The following is a 13,508-nucleotide window of genomic DNA, read 5'->3' on the forward strand; positions in this document are numbered from 1 at the left end:
TAAAAACAATAACCAGTAATATTAATAGAAGTTGAAGACAATTACTGCACCACCATAAAAATACATCCCAACTTTTTTCATGCAATGGCACGCATTGAAAATGATAATATTTGTACAGCCCACTGAAGTAATTGGTCAAGGATGGCTTCATGCAGCCTGCAGCTACTAGTCTGGGGCCCCAGTCACTGCAAGCCCCAGCCATGGCCTCCCAAGGATCAGAGAGATCTCATCACACCTGAATGCCATCTCTGCATACCAGAATGTCAATGGCACACCAGATGGAAAGTTCTAATCAAAACAGGGGGAAAAAAAAGAAAAACAGGGGAAAATGACACCATCTAAACATGGAGGAATGATTAAATTGGGTACATCTATTCAAAGATGTTTATATAAATCTTAAAAAGGATTATTATAAAAATGATTGTTTTAATACATTTGTATGTTAGCGTAACATATTTACAATACTTATACATTATTATTGCAACTGGGTAAAAATAAACATGCATTTTTGACAAGACTGGAAAGACAAAATTTAAATAGTTATGTTTAGGATTTGTTATAGGATTTTGTTTTTATTTTCAAAATGTCTTCAATGATGTTACGTTTTTTAAATAATGTAAAAATTTATCAACACACAAAGGCTAATAAGAGAAACTTCACTGAATTAAGATAATGTCTTAATCATGCCATTTTAAGGAAAAATTCTAGTTCAACTACTGGAATTTTTAAACTTAATTTTGCAAATTCTATATATGACTATTTTACTATTGGGCCAGTTTCCACATGTGGATCTTGATCAAAGAGAGGGAATAAGGTGATGATGAGTAAACAATTTTAACTTCCAACATAAATTTAAAGTCTTACTTCAGAATTCCCTGGTGGTCCCGTGGTTAGGACTCTGCGCTTTCATTGCTGAGGGCGCGGGTTCAATCCCTGGTCCGGGAAGTAAGATCCTGAAAGCCACATGGCACAGCCAAAAATAAATATCTGAAGAGATTTCAGAGGACCTAAGACGAAGAACTGACTTTTGTCACATCAAGGTGGTTAGGCCACCACGTCACTCTACAGCTCAAAAGCGTCCTTCCGTGATGTTCAGGGTGGAGCTCAGACTCCCATGTCCTGCCATTCAGGGACCTCTCCCATCTAGCACCCCTTCTTTTCAGACTTTACTCCCACTCCTACACTTCATGTGAGCTCTATTTACTGTACCCCAAGGATAAATGTACTTGTCTTCTAGCCTTGGCTGAAAGCTCTCCCCTCTCATTCCTATCTTCTCAGTTCTTTCAAGACTTTTTCCGTGAAGCCTTTTCTGACAGCTCCAATGCTGAGGAATCAATCTTTAAAAAATGACAGCCCCATTGCCTGTACCCATCATTAGATACTGCCTTATAACATCTTTTGTACTGTTATTTAATTAGTCTTGGTTCCATATCTTGTCCCCTAGAAAGCAAATCCTTTGAAAGAAGTTATATTCCTAAGTATCCTTGCACATCGTGGCAACCCAGTGTTTACGGAATATTGCCTGCCCAGAATGGAGTGCTCTGCTTATTTTAGGCACTCAATAAGTACCTACCAAATGAATGACTCACATCTGTGACATTGTAATAGATAGGTTTTGTAGTCAGCTCTGTGCCTTTTAGGTAAAATTCATTGCTGCATAAATGTTCCCAGAGGTTACATTAAAACATGACATGAATATTAGTTACTGTGACTAATGCCAAAAAGGGGAATTGGGGAAATCTACAGAGAAAAAAGATACCTTAATTATTTCAATTAACGGAATAGCTCTTGACCTCAGATGTCCTCTAATTATGTGCGGTGAACTGGTAAAGCCATATATGGTGATAGCTTGTTATGGAGACATATCCATAAAATTTTCTATCCTGGCAGAGAGCCTCTGCAAGAAGCACTGGTTATTAAACATAAAACAATAGGTCACTGGTTAAGAAACTTAAGGCATTTTCTGTTTGAAGCAATTCTATGTACCAATCAAAAGTCATGTGGTATAAGAATATTCACTGACATGTAAAAATGATAAATGTAAGGCAGACACCAAGAACAGATTATAAATGAGCATATACACTATCATTCTGTCTAAATACATGCACACATATACACATAGTCATAGCATAGAAAAAAGATTGGAATAACCTACATTTTAGTGGCATTTATCTCTGGCTGAAAAAAGTTATTTTGGGGCTTCCCTGGTGGCGCAGTGGTTGAGAGTCCACCTGCCGATGCAGGGGACGCGGGTTCGTGCCCCAGTCCGGGAAGATCCCACATGCCATGGAGCGGCTGGGCCTGTGAGCCATGGCCGCTGAGCCTGCGCGTCCGGAGCCTGTGCTCCGCAACGGGAGAGGCCATAAGAGTGAGAGGTCCGCATACCGCAAAAAGAAAAAAAGTTATTTTTGTTTATTTTTTCTTTGTCCTCTTCCATGTTATTTAAATGCTTTGCATTAAGTCTCCGTTTCTTTTTGTAAATAAGGGAAATGCTAACTTTTTACATTACCATTTGATTATGTCAATTTTCTCTTCCGCCTGTCCTCTTTCTTACTTGCTTGTCCCCTCTACCCTCCATATAAAACTCAGCAAGCTTCTGTTGTTAAGTTTATAGACAATCTGCCTAACTAGAAGGGTGATTCAGATTGGAATGAGCAAACTCCTTGAAGAGCTCCAATTTTTCTTATTAATTTTTTTTAAAATTTATTTGTTTTTAGCTGCGTTGGGTCTTCGTTGCTGCGCGGGAGCTTTCTCTCTAGTTGCGACAAGCAAGGGCTACTCTTCGTTGCAGTGCACAGGCTTCTCATTGCGGTGGCCTCTCGTTGCGGAGCACAGGCTCTAGGCGCTTGGCCTTCAGTAGTTGTGACTCGCGGGCTCTAGAGCGCAGGCTCAGGAGTTGTGGTGCATGGGCTTAGTTGCTCCGCATCATGGGGGATCTTCCCAGACCAGGGCTCGAACCCATGTCCCCTGCATTGGCAGGTGGATTCTTAATCACTGCACCACCAAGGAAGTCCCAAGAGCTCTTAACATCAAGGTGAGGTAAGCTGTTATTCCGCTTAAGAGGAAACCTGAGATCCCTGTTCACCTTTTTGGGTTTCATGATCTGTAATACCACAGTCCTTCCAGGAGCCTGACTCATAAGTTACTCGCCGAGGTAGGCAGGCAAGTTGCCCTTCTGGCCAATCTGACACCATCCCTACTCATGCCCACCACCATTTCCATGCACACACAGGTAGATGTGTCCTCCACTCAGGTGTAGACAAACCTGGTGTGAACACAGTAAAGAAAACATATTAACCATAGAGCCACAGGCTGCTCTTCTGGTTTCCTTGTAAATAGGCAAAGCGAGTTACCTCAACATGATGCAGACTGACTCCAAAATCCAAAGAAATTTACCAAATATAGTGCCACTTTCTTAGTGGTAGGGAGCTTGAGATAAAGAACTTTTCTATATTATTTCTGTATTTCTAAATTTCTATATTATTAATATTAAAATCCCCTCTGGAATTTCACTGGGCTGGCAAACCCCTGTATTTTCAGAATCTCTCTCTCACCTGTCACAGGGCACCTGCCACTTCCTGCTCTCCAGTTGCTGTCTTCACATTGTCATCACTGTAGGGCTAGCATCATGTGCTATAGATGCTGATGGTCAAGATCAGGAGTTGGCAAACTGCAGCACAAATCCAGCCTGCAGTTTGCTTTTGTAAATAGAGTGTTGCTGGAACCCAGTCACACTCATCCACTTACATATTGTCTGTGGCTGTTTTGGCGCTCCAACGGCAAAGTGGAGTAGATGCAACCAAAACCACGTGGACTAACATCCAAGGTATTTACTGTCTGGCCCTTTACAGAAAATGTTTGCCAACCCCTGGTCAAGATCCCTACAGGCCATGCGTTATGATCCAGAATCAGAATTGACATGACCCTAAACAAGAGAATTAAGTTGTGCTACTTATCCTTCAGGTGATGGCAAACCTGTTTATCTGAACGGAGAAAAAGCCTGCAGCCAGATCAGTAGCTGCAAACTGAATGCCGCAAGATACATTAATTTGCTTCATAAGGAGATCATCTCTGGAATCTTGACAAAATTGAAATCACCACCTTGTTAACTTTACCACAGTCCACTATCATTCTCCATTCTAACGGGAGAAATGGTAGGAAATGATGGGGAAAAGAATGGGAGTATGACAGAAATCACCAAGTCTGTGTCTTCCTGATCTTTGATACTGGCATGAATTCCTGCAGCTCCACTCAAAGTGCAGCTTTGATTCACATTTACAATTTTGTTAGGGAAGGGGAACATCAGTGGCATCCTCTTGGTCCTTCCTCCTACGGTAATTCTTTTTTTTTTTGCGCTACGCGGGCCTCTCACTGTTGTGGCCTCTCGCTGCGGAGCACAGGCTCCGGAGGCGCAGGCTCAGCGGCCATGGCTCACGGGCCCAGCCGCTCCACAGCATGTGGGATCTTCCTGGACTGGGGCACGAACCCGTGTCCCCTGCATCGGCAGGCGGACTCTCAACCACTGCGCCACCAGGGAAGCCCTGTGGTAATTCTTACTCCACGGTTCAGGGAGCCAATGTGGAGATTCTAGAGTTTGCTAAGGTCATGTATTCCAGTAATACTTTCAGGAACTGGAGTACCAGCCACAGGATGAGCTCGGGGTCCCACCCGGCCTACTGTGAGGTGAAGTAGGTCAGAACTCGATATATAATCTGCTCTCCATAAGCCTCCACTCCAGCAGATGGGAACAGCATTCCAGCAAGTTATAGTTTCAATCATAGCCAACTTCCAATAGTCTTTGAAAAGTTTGGATATTTCCCATTCTCCAGGACACTGTTACTAGGGAAGCAGCTTCAGGGAAGGCCAGGAGGAAGGTTCAGAATGTGCATATTTGATAATACTATAGCATCTTTCCTAAGGAACCCAGCCTCCACTCCAGTTAAGGAGCTCTGGGAGTGCCAACTAACTCCTCCTGACTATCTAGCAAGGTGTCTTGATTGAGGTCTCTAAACGTGCATTTGGGGAGGGTGGGATGTGATATCTTAGTGGAAGATCCACTGCTTACACTCCTGGGAACCCCACGGTAAAATGTAGCCAGAGTTGTCTGTGGATTAGCCATTCCCTAAGATCTGTTAATCACGTTTGAACTGCTGCTTCATATCAAAACCATGCTGGCTTTACTCCTGGTAGTGAATTACTACCACCTGGGGAATCCACCCCAGACTCCTCTAGCCCCACAGGGATCAGAAAGCCCACTTCATGGGCAACTCCTGTGAGCAGCATTCAGAGCCTGTTGGAAAATTAGTAAATTACTAATTGCAAAGGACACGGGTTCGAGCCCTGGTCTGGGAAGATCCCACATGCTGCGGAGCAACTAAGCTCGTGCACCACAACTCCTGAGCCTGCACTCTAGAGTCCATGAGCCACAACTACTGAGTCTGTGTGCCACAACTACTGAAGCCTGCGCGCCTAGAGCCCATGCTCCACAAAAAGAGAAGCCACCACAATGAAAAGCCCTCGCGCCACAACAAAGAGTAGCCCCCACTCGCCGCAACTAGAGAAAGCCCACACATAGCAACGAAGACCCAACGCAGCCAAAAATAAATAAAATAAAATAAATAAATTTATAAAATTAAAAAAAATAGATTCTGGGCCCTGTTGGAGACATCTGATAGATCTAACTCAGCATTTCTATCTCTTGAGTCCCTTCCTCTATGCCATGCCAAGGAATTTCCAGCCCTTTGTCACCATTTAGCATGAGCCAGCATTTGGTGCAGGTTTGGGCTGGGCAACCAAAGTTTGCATTAGGACCGTGCCCACGCTAATACATTCTATACAGAATGTCTGCTGAGTAAATCCATATCGATCGATTTGGACTGATTCAAATTCATGTTTTGCCCTCCTTGGTCAAGCATCCTCAAAAGCCATTCCCACAGATATTTGCCCCATTTTTGTAGAATTTGTTGATTCTTGTGACATCCTGGAATATAACTACTGACCTCTTCCACTCTGATTCTACAGTTTACTCTTGGAGACCATGTTGGGTTATCAGGGAAAATGGTTATCAGTAGAAAATACTAAAGCGTTGGACAATGAGAAAAACGCTAACTTGCTCCTGAAAGGGAGTATGGCTTTTTTAGAAGAAAGGGAAAAAGAAAGAAGGAAAGAGTGTGGGGAAAAGTTCAGAAGGGTTTCAGAATTTAGGACTCCCAGTCCCCTATATACCCCTAGATTGCTCTATTTCAATTATGGGAATCCTTATTCTTTCCTCACTTGTGCCATTACTTGGACATTAAAGTAAGGAAGACAGCATTTTCAGCAGTAGAATTTGGTTTTCAGGGATCTCATTCTACAGCTGCAAGTAGGAAGTAATTATTTTATCACGGTCACATAAATATTTTGAGATTCATCCTATTCCTTGAAGACTTTAAAATTTTGAACATGTCCTTTCCTTGCATCAAATTATCCAATTATCCATCTTTTAAAACAGAGCCCTGACATTTCCCACTGCCCAGGGGCTAGGACAGCCACCTTTCCCAGAACTTTATGGCTCTGGACACACAGTCCCACACAATACAAGTGTTCACCTGATTGATCTATTTCACCACTGAGTACTACAGCCTGCTATATTCTGTCTTGAAATCTGAATGGAAGTCTAACTGCCTTCTACCCAATTCTGAACTGAAAAGCATTTCCAAATACCCACCTCGTATCCCCCAGCATTTATTGCTTGCAACACATTCTCTGAGAGTGAAAAAGTTGGAGTTCTTCCGTCATAAGCAATAGAAACTAGCTCTGACCAACATAAAGGAATAATAAGGGGTGTTTTGGAAAAGTACTGGATGACTCCTGGTACTGAAGAATAGGCTGAACTATCAGAAACCAATGCTCCAAGGTCACAGTAGCAGCCACTCATGCACCTTCTTTCCAAATGCTGCCACCAGTTAATGAAACAGTAATTTCATTCCATCCATATGCGTCTCTACTCAAGGTCTAGATTTCTAGGAGAAAGTCTGCTTGGTTGGGCCTCTGAATATGCCGAAGCCTGTGATTGGAAGGGGGCATTCTGCAAATAAGGGATGCTGATCAGAACAAAATTCAATAAATAAATACTGTACCGATCTTGCAGAATTGTTACAAGGATGTGAAATGTTTGTAAAGCATTTAACAGAGTTCCTGGAACATGCTAACTATTCTTATTATTTCTATCATTATCCACAAACCTGATACCTTCCTTCCTCTTCGGTGAGTGACTGCACGTTACTGTGGGGAACTGCTTTCCTCCATACATATAGCTAACCAAATTGCTCCCTCAGTATTCATTGATCACTTCATGAACACTCGTGCTTTTATACTTTTGCTCATGATGAACCCCAGTTAGAATATTCTCCCTCATTCATTTGATGTTTCTAAATCCTATTTGCCCCACATTTTTCAGAAAGTCTACCACATACACTTACTGCTTATGTCACTCATTAGATAATGTGTATTTTAGAAAATCTTTTATTTATCCACTCTGTCTCCCTGACTAGATATCAGGTCAATTGAGGGCAGAGACCATCATAATACAGCTTTGCATTCCCTGATCTAAGCTGTGCTTTTACATATAGAAGTTGCTCCAAAAAAAAGTTTTTGATTTTCAATATCCATCCCTCCTTCTCTCTTAGAAAAAAAATTGGGAGATCTACTGTATAGCACAGAGAACTCTACTCAATACTTTGCAATGACTTACATGGGAAAAGAATCTAAAAAAGAGTGGATTGGGAATTCCCTGGTGGTCCAGTGGTTAGGACTCCATGCTTTCAGTGCTGAGGGCTGGGGTTTGATCCCTGGTCGGGGAACTAAGATACCACAAGCTGCACTGTGTGGCCAAAAAAATAACAATAAAATAAAATAAAGTAAATAAAAATAAATAAAAATTTAAAAATAAAATACAAAAGAGGGGATATACATATATGTATAATTGATTCACTTTACTGTACACCTGAAACTAATACAACATTGTAAATCAACTATACTCCAATAAAAATTTTTTAAAAAAAGAAAATGAAATTGGGTAATGTTCTCAGGTAAAAAACTAAATTTTCCAACTTTGCATCTAGGTGCATCCAGTACATTTTAGAAATTAAGATGTAAGAAGAAAGTGTTATGCCCTTCTGATGTCATTCTGATCTGGATGTAATGCCTGGAGCTCCAGCAGCCATCTTGGACCTTAAGTGAGGATGGAATCCAGGTTCGGTAGAGAATAAAGATGGGAAGTTACTGGGTCCCTGATGTTTCTTAGAGCTGCATACTAGTCAGCCCTGGGCTGTCTAGTTTGAATGGTCTTCATAAAAGAAAAATAAATTTGTATCTGTTTAAGTCACCGTTTTTGAAAGAGGTAGTGGGAAATGCTCTGTTACAAGTAGCTGAATACAATTTCTAAATGATACAACTACATTAGAAAATTAGAAATACAGACCAATTTTAAAAAATTCATGTTACTTAGTACTAAGTAATTAAGTTTGCTTTATTTTTAACACTCTTATGTGAAAATCTCTTAAAAGCTTTTATGATCTCATGACTTGTGTAGTAGGCTGAATAATGGCCCCCCAAAGATATTCGCATCCTAATTCCTGGAACCTGTGAATATTATCTCATGTGGCAAGAAAAGATCTGTGTGTGGCATATGTGATTAAATTAAGTATCTTGAGAATTATCCTATATTATCTGGGTGGGCTCTAAATGTAATCACAAATGTCCTTATAAAAGAGAGGCAGAACGAGATTTGACACACACAGAAAAGGAAATGGCAATGTGACCACACAGGCAGAGGTTGGAGTGATGTGATCACAAGCCAAAGGATGCTGGCAGCCACAAGAAGCTGGAAAAAGCAAGAATGTATTCTCTCCTGGAGCCTCCAGAAGGAGAACAGCCCTGCCCACACCTTGATTTCAGCTCAGTGATATTGATTTCAGACTTGGCTTCCAGAACTATGAAAGAATAAATTTCTCCCATTTTAAGCCACCAAGTTTGTGTTGATTTGTTACAGCAGCCATAAGAAACTGATAAAGCTTGAATTACTTTTCTGCTTCTCTTTTAATGAGGAACTGTACTTTCTTCCACAAACCACCTCTTGTCTTCTTAACTCCTACCTCCCAACATCTCACGCCCGACATATTATAGATGCCCAAAATATATTTGGTAAATGTGTGAGTCCACACATCTTCTTTTTGTCCACCTAAGATGCAGTATTCCACAACATACACATGATTAGCCGTCAACTGCATGACACAGATTAACAACTAGCATACTGGGGGAGTGCACAAAATAAATTTAAAGAATAGACTGGTTTTGCAAGGATCAAATGTCCAGAAAGTTTATCACTGAAAAGAATGTGACACTGCAGGCAGTTTGAAGTGGGGCAAGGACTTTGGGCTTCCTCCTTACAGGCAGTGGAGAGTCACTGAAGGCTGTTGAGCAGGAAAGTGACGAACGTGAAGGTGACCTTTGAAGGAGATAAGGCTGGTGGCCCAGTGTAACACAGGCTGCAGGCGGATGGCTGCTGGCAAAAAGAACCCGCTGGGGATATTGCAAAAATGCATACAGCAAGCAACGACCAAGTCAGGGAGAAGAAGTGGAAATCACGTTCCATGAGGGAACTTGTAAAGTGAAAATTGACAGGACATTGATTTGGGAGATAAAAGGCCAATGTTACTCTTAGCTATAGCTATCCAGCTCTACTCCCTAGTTACATAACCTGAGAGAATTAATTAACTGCTCCACACTTTGTTCTCTTCATTTGTAAAATGGTAGGAAGATTAAAAAAAAAAAACTTTCTATGTAGGAAAAAAAAAATCTTGTAAGAATTGCACTTTCTCTCACTTTCTTCTCATTCTCATTGCCTCCTCTATTTTTAAAAAAACTCAGATATCTCCTCACTTATATGTGGACTCTAAAATATGACACAAATGAACTTATTTATGAAACAGACACAGACATAGAGAACAGACTTGTGGTTGCCAAAGGGGTGTGGAAGTGGGGGAGGGATGGATTGGGAGTTTGGTGTTAGCAGATGCAAACTATTTTATATATAAAGAGGATAAACAACGAGGTCCTACTGTATAGCACAGGGAACTATATTCTGTATCCTGTGATAAACCATAATGGAAAAGAATATGAAAAAGAATGTACAACTTTGAATCATTTTGCTGTCCAGCAGAAATTAACACAACATTGTAAATCACCTATACTTCACTACAATAATTTTTTTAAAAAACCTCAGATATCTCCTAAACTCTCTTGAAGTGATGACACGACAAGAGACCACATGAAGAGAAAGCTCCAAAGTATACAAGAAAGTCAAATGTTCTAATGAAACTTCTGACAGATATATACGGTGTCATTCATCTAAATTGTGCTGTATTATTTCCAATGTCACTTTGACAGCCCCATTAAATATAAGCAGTTTGTAAGAACAGTTTAAGTACATGAATAGCTCTCAAAAAATTTGTCCTATGAAACTAACTAGAGAAGAAGGTAAAGGACAATTAAAGGAAAAGGTGGAGGAGAAGGAGGAAGATAGATGTACGTAGACTGGGTGACTGAAACAACAAAAATTTATTTTCTCACAACTCTGGAGTCCAGAAGTCCAAAATCGAGGTGTCAGCAGGTTTGGTTTCTTCTGAGGCCTCTTTCCTTGGCTTGTAGATGGCTATCTTTCCCCCTGTGTCTTCACATGATCTTCCTTCTGTAAATATCTTTGTTCTAATCTCCTGTTAAAAGACCAGTCATACTGGATTAGGGCCCACCTAATGATCTCATTTTAACTTAATTACCTCTTTAAAGATCCTATTTCCAAATAAAGTCAGAGTTTGAGATGCTGGGGGTTGGGATTTCAACATATGAATTTTTTGTGGGGGGCACAATTCCACCCATAACACACACACACACACACGTATATAGATGTATATATACACACATATCTGAACCTAATTACTGTATATGTAGAGAGATACATATAGACTCATATATATGTGTGCATATCTATTCATACACACATACATATGTGAATATATGTGTATATGTATACACACATACATATATACACACATACATAGAAATGATATTTTTTCTGAACAATTTGAGAGTAAGCCAGAGACGTCATATCACATATACCACCTTTACCCCTAAATATTTCTATCTTCTACCCCTAAATATGTCCACTTCCTAAAATTAGGAATATTCTCTTTATAACTGCAGAGCGTTATCAACTTCTTAAATGCACTCTGAAATAATACTTTTATCTAATCCACCTTCCATACTCTAACTTGGTCAGTTGATCTAACAAGGTCCTTTATAACATACCCCCCCGCTTTATAACATACCCCCGCCCTTCCAGTACAGTGAAAGGTATTGCATTTAGTTTCATATCATTTATCCTCTTTTTATATGGAAGATTTTCACAGCCTTTCTTTGTCTTTCATGACATTCACATTTTTAATAAACAGTCTAGCTTTTTAAAAAATGGAATGTTTACATCTTGTGTGTGTGTGTGTCTGATGTTTCCTTGTGATTGGATCAAATTAGACTGAGTTTGGCATACTGCACAGGCTGTGTTCTTCTCAGGGTATATCCATGTGTCCCCTCATATGTAATGTTAATTTTTTTTTTTTTTAGCTGTGTTGGGTCTTCGTTGCTGTGCACAGGCTTTCTCTAGTTGCTGCGAGCAGGGCCTACTCTTCGTCGTGGTGCAAGAGCTTTCCATTGTGGTGGCCTCTCTTGTTGTGGAGCACGGGCTCTAGGTACACAGGCTTCAGTAGTTGTGGCACACAAGCTCAGTAGTTGTGGTTTGTGGGCTTAGTTGCTCCACAGCATGTGGGATCTTCCTGGACCAGGGCTTGAACCTGTGTCCCCTGCATTGGCAGGCAGATTCTTAACCACTGCGCCACCAGGGAAGTCCCAATGTTAAATTATTGTGTGTGTGTGTGTGTGTGTGTGTGTGTGTGATGTTAGCTTTGATCACCAGGTCAACGTCTCACTTCTCCACTGTACAATTAATGTTTAGTGTACAGTTACTTTGTATCCTGCTATTTTCACTTAACACTAGAGAAGATTGGCAGAAACTGCTAGTTTTTCCTCAGTATCCTTTCTCCAAAATTTTTTAGCTGGACATGTTTCTTGAGGCTGGGTATGGTCTTAGGACTAAGTCCTGTCCAGTGGTATGGGAACAGAAGTGAATGTGATTTCTAGTTCTATGTTTTAGATGGATAGAACATGCTTCCCTCTCCTATTTCCCTCTTCCCATTGGCTGGGATTTAGTCATGATAGCAGAAGCTATGTTAGTCATCTTGAACCATACAATGGAAGCAGCATGTGGAGAATGGCAGAGCAACAAGATAGAAAGAGACTGGGATCCTGAGAATTCATGGAGGAGAGCTGCCATACCAGCTGAGACTTTTACAAAGATAAAGAAAGAAACTTCCATCTCATTTGTGATATATTTGGGGTTTCTGTAATAGTTTCTCTACCTCTGTCTTAAGTAACATAGGTATTTCCCCTCATTGCTACATACTTTTCATAATTATTTTTAATGGCTACACAATATTCCATCAAGTGATATACTAGTAATTAACAAACCACTTGCCTATTAAGTACATATTGCTTATGTTTTTTCATTATTGTATATGATGTGATTAAGAGTTTAATGTATATATGGCTTTTTCATTTTTGTGGATTATTTCTTTAAGATAATTCCTTAGATATGTGATTATTAGGTTAAAAATAGAAGAGATCATGGCTCTAGGTAGGTTTTGTTCAAATGTCTTCCAAAAACAAACTCTCTGTGGTTAATTCTGATGTGCAATGTTGAATTACTACGCTTTTAGATAACTAATTAAATGTCATGATAAGTGATTTGAAAAACAAAAATGTGAATTATTAAGGTTAATTATAATTGATACATTAGAGGATATTTATTTTCATATTTTCCAATGTCAATGGTATTGCCATGTTAATGCAATATACAAAAAATGTCCAAAGTATGGGTACGTACCTGGAAGATATACTGCATCACACCATGACCAAGTTATTGCCTTTTCAATTCTCCATTTGATTTCATAAAGGAAAGTCTCCATTTGGTAAAAATCTAGGTAGAATATAATCCATAGTTATACCTGTGATTGCCTTTTAATTATGGCAAAGGACTTGTTTTCTATTTATAGTCATAACATTTTTAAAAAATTTAAGTTTAAAAAGGTCAAATTAAAGAAAATATGAAGTATATATCCTATGTGGAAGTAAAAATAGAGACAGTTGAAATCGAGGACTGCAATTTGGAAATAATTACATAAGGAAAGATATTGAGCCCTAACAATCTCTGCTAACTCCTTGTGATCTCCAGCAGAGTGTATTTGTTTTTAATGAGGACAGTATGGTTAATTTACGTTGCAGAATTTAAAGTCAACAGGCCTGAAGCAGGGATAGTATAGGTTATTTAGCAATTTTCTTGAAAAAGGAGTACACCATCT

The sequence above is a fragment of the Delphinapterus leucas genome, chromosome 4, assembly GCF_059928025.1.
Source record: "Delphinapterus leucas isolate spDelLeu-1000000601 "Yukka" chromosome 4, BTC_Dleu_Yukka2, whole genome shotgun sequence".
NCBI classification, from domain to species: Eukaryota; Metazoa; Chordata; class Mammalia; order Artiodactyla; family Monodontidae; genus Delphinapterus; species Delphinapterus leucas.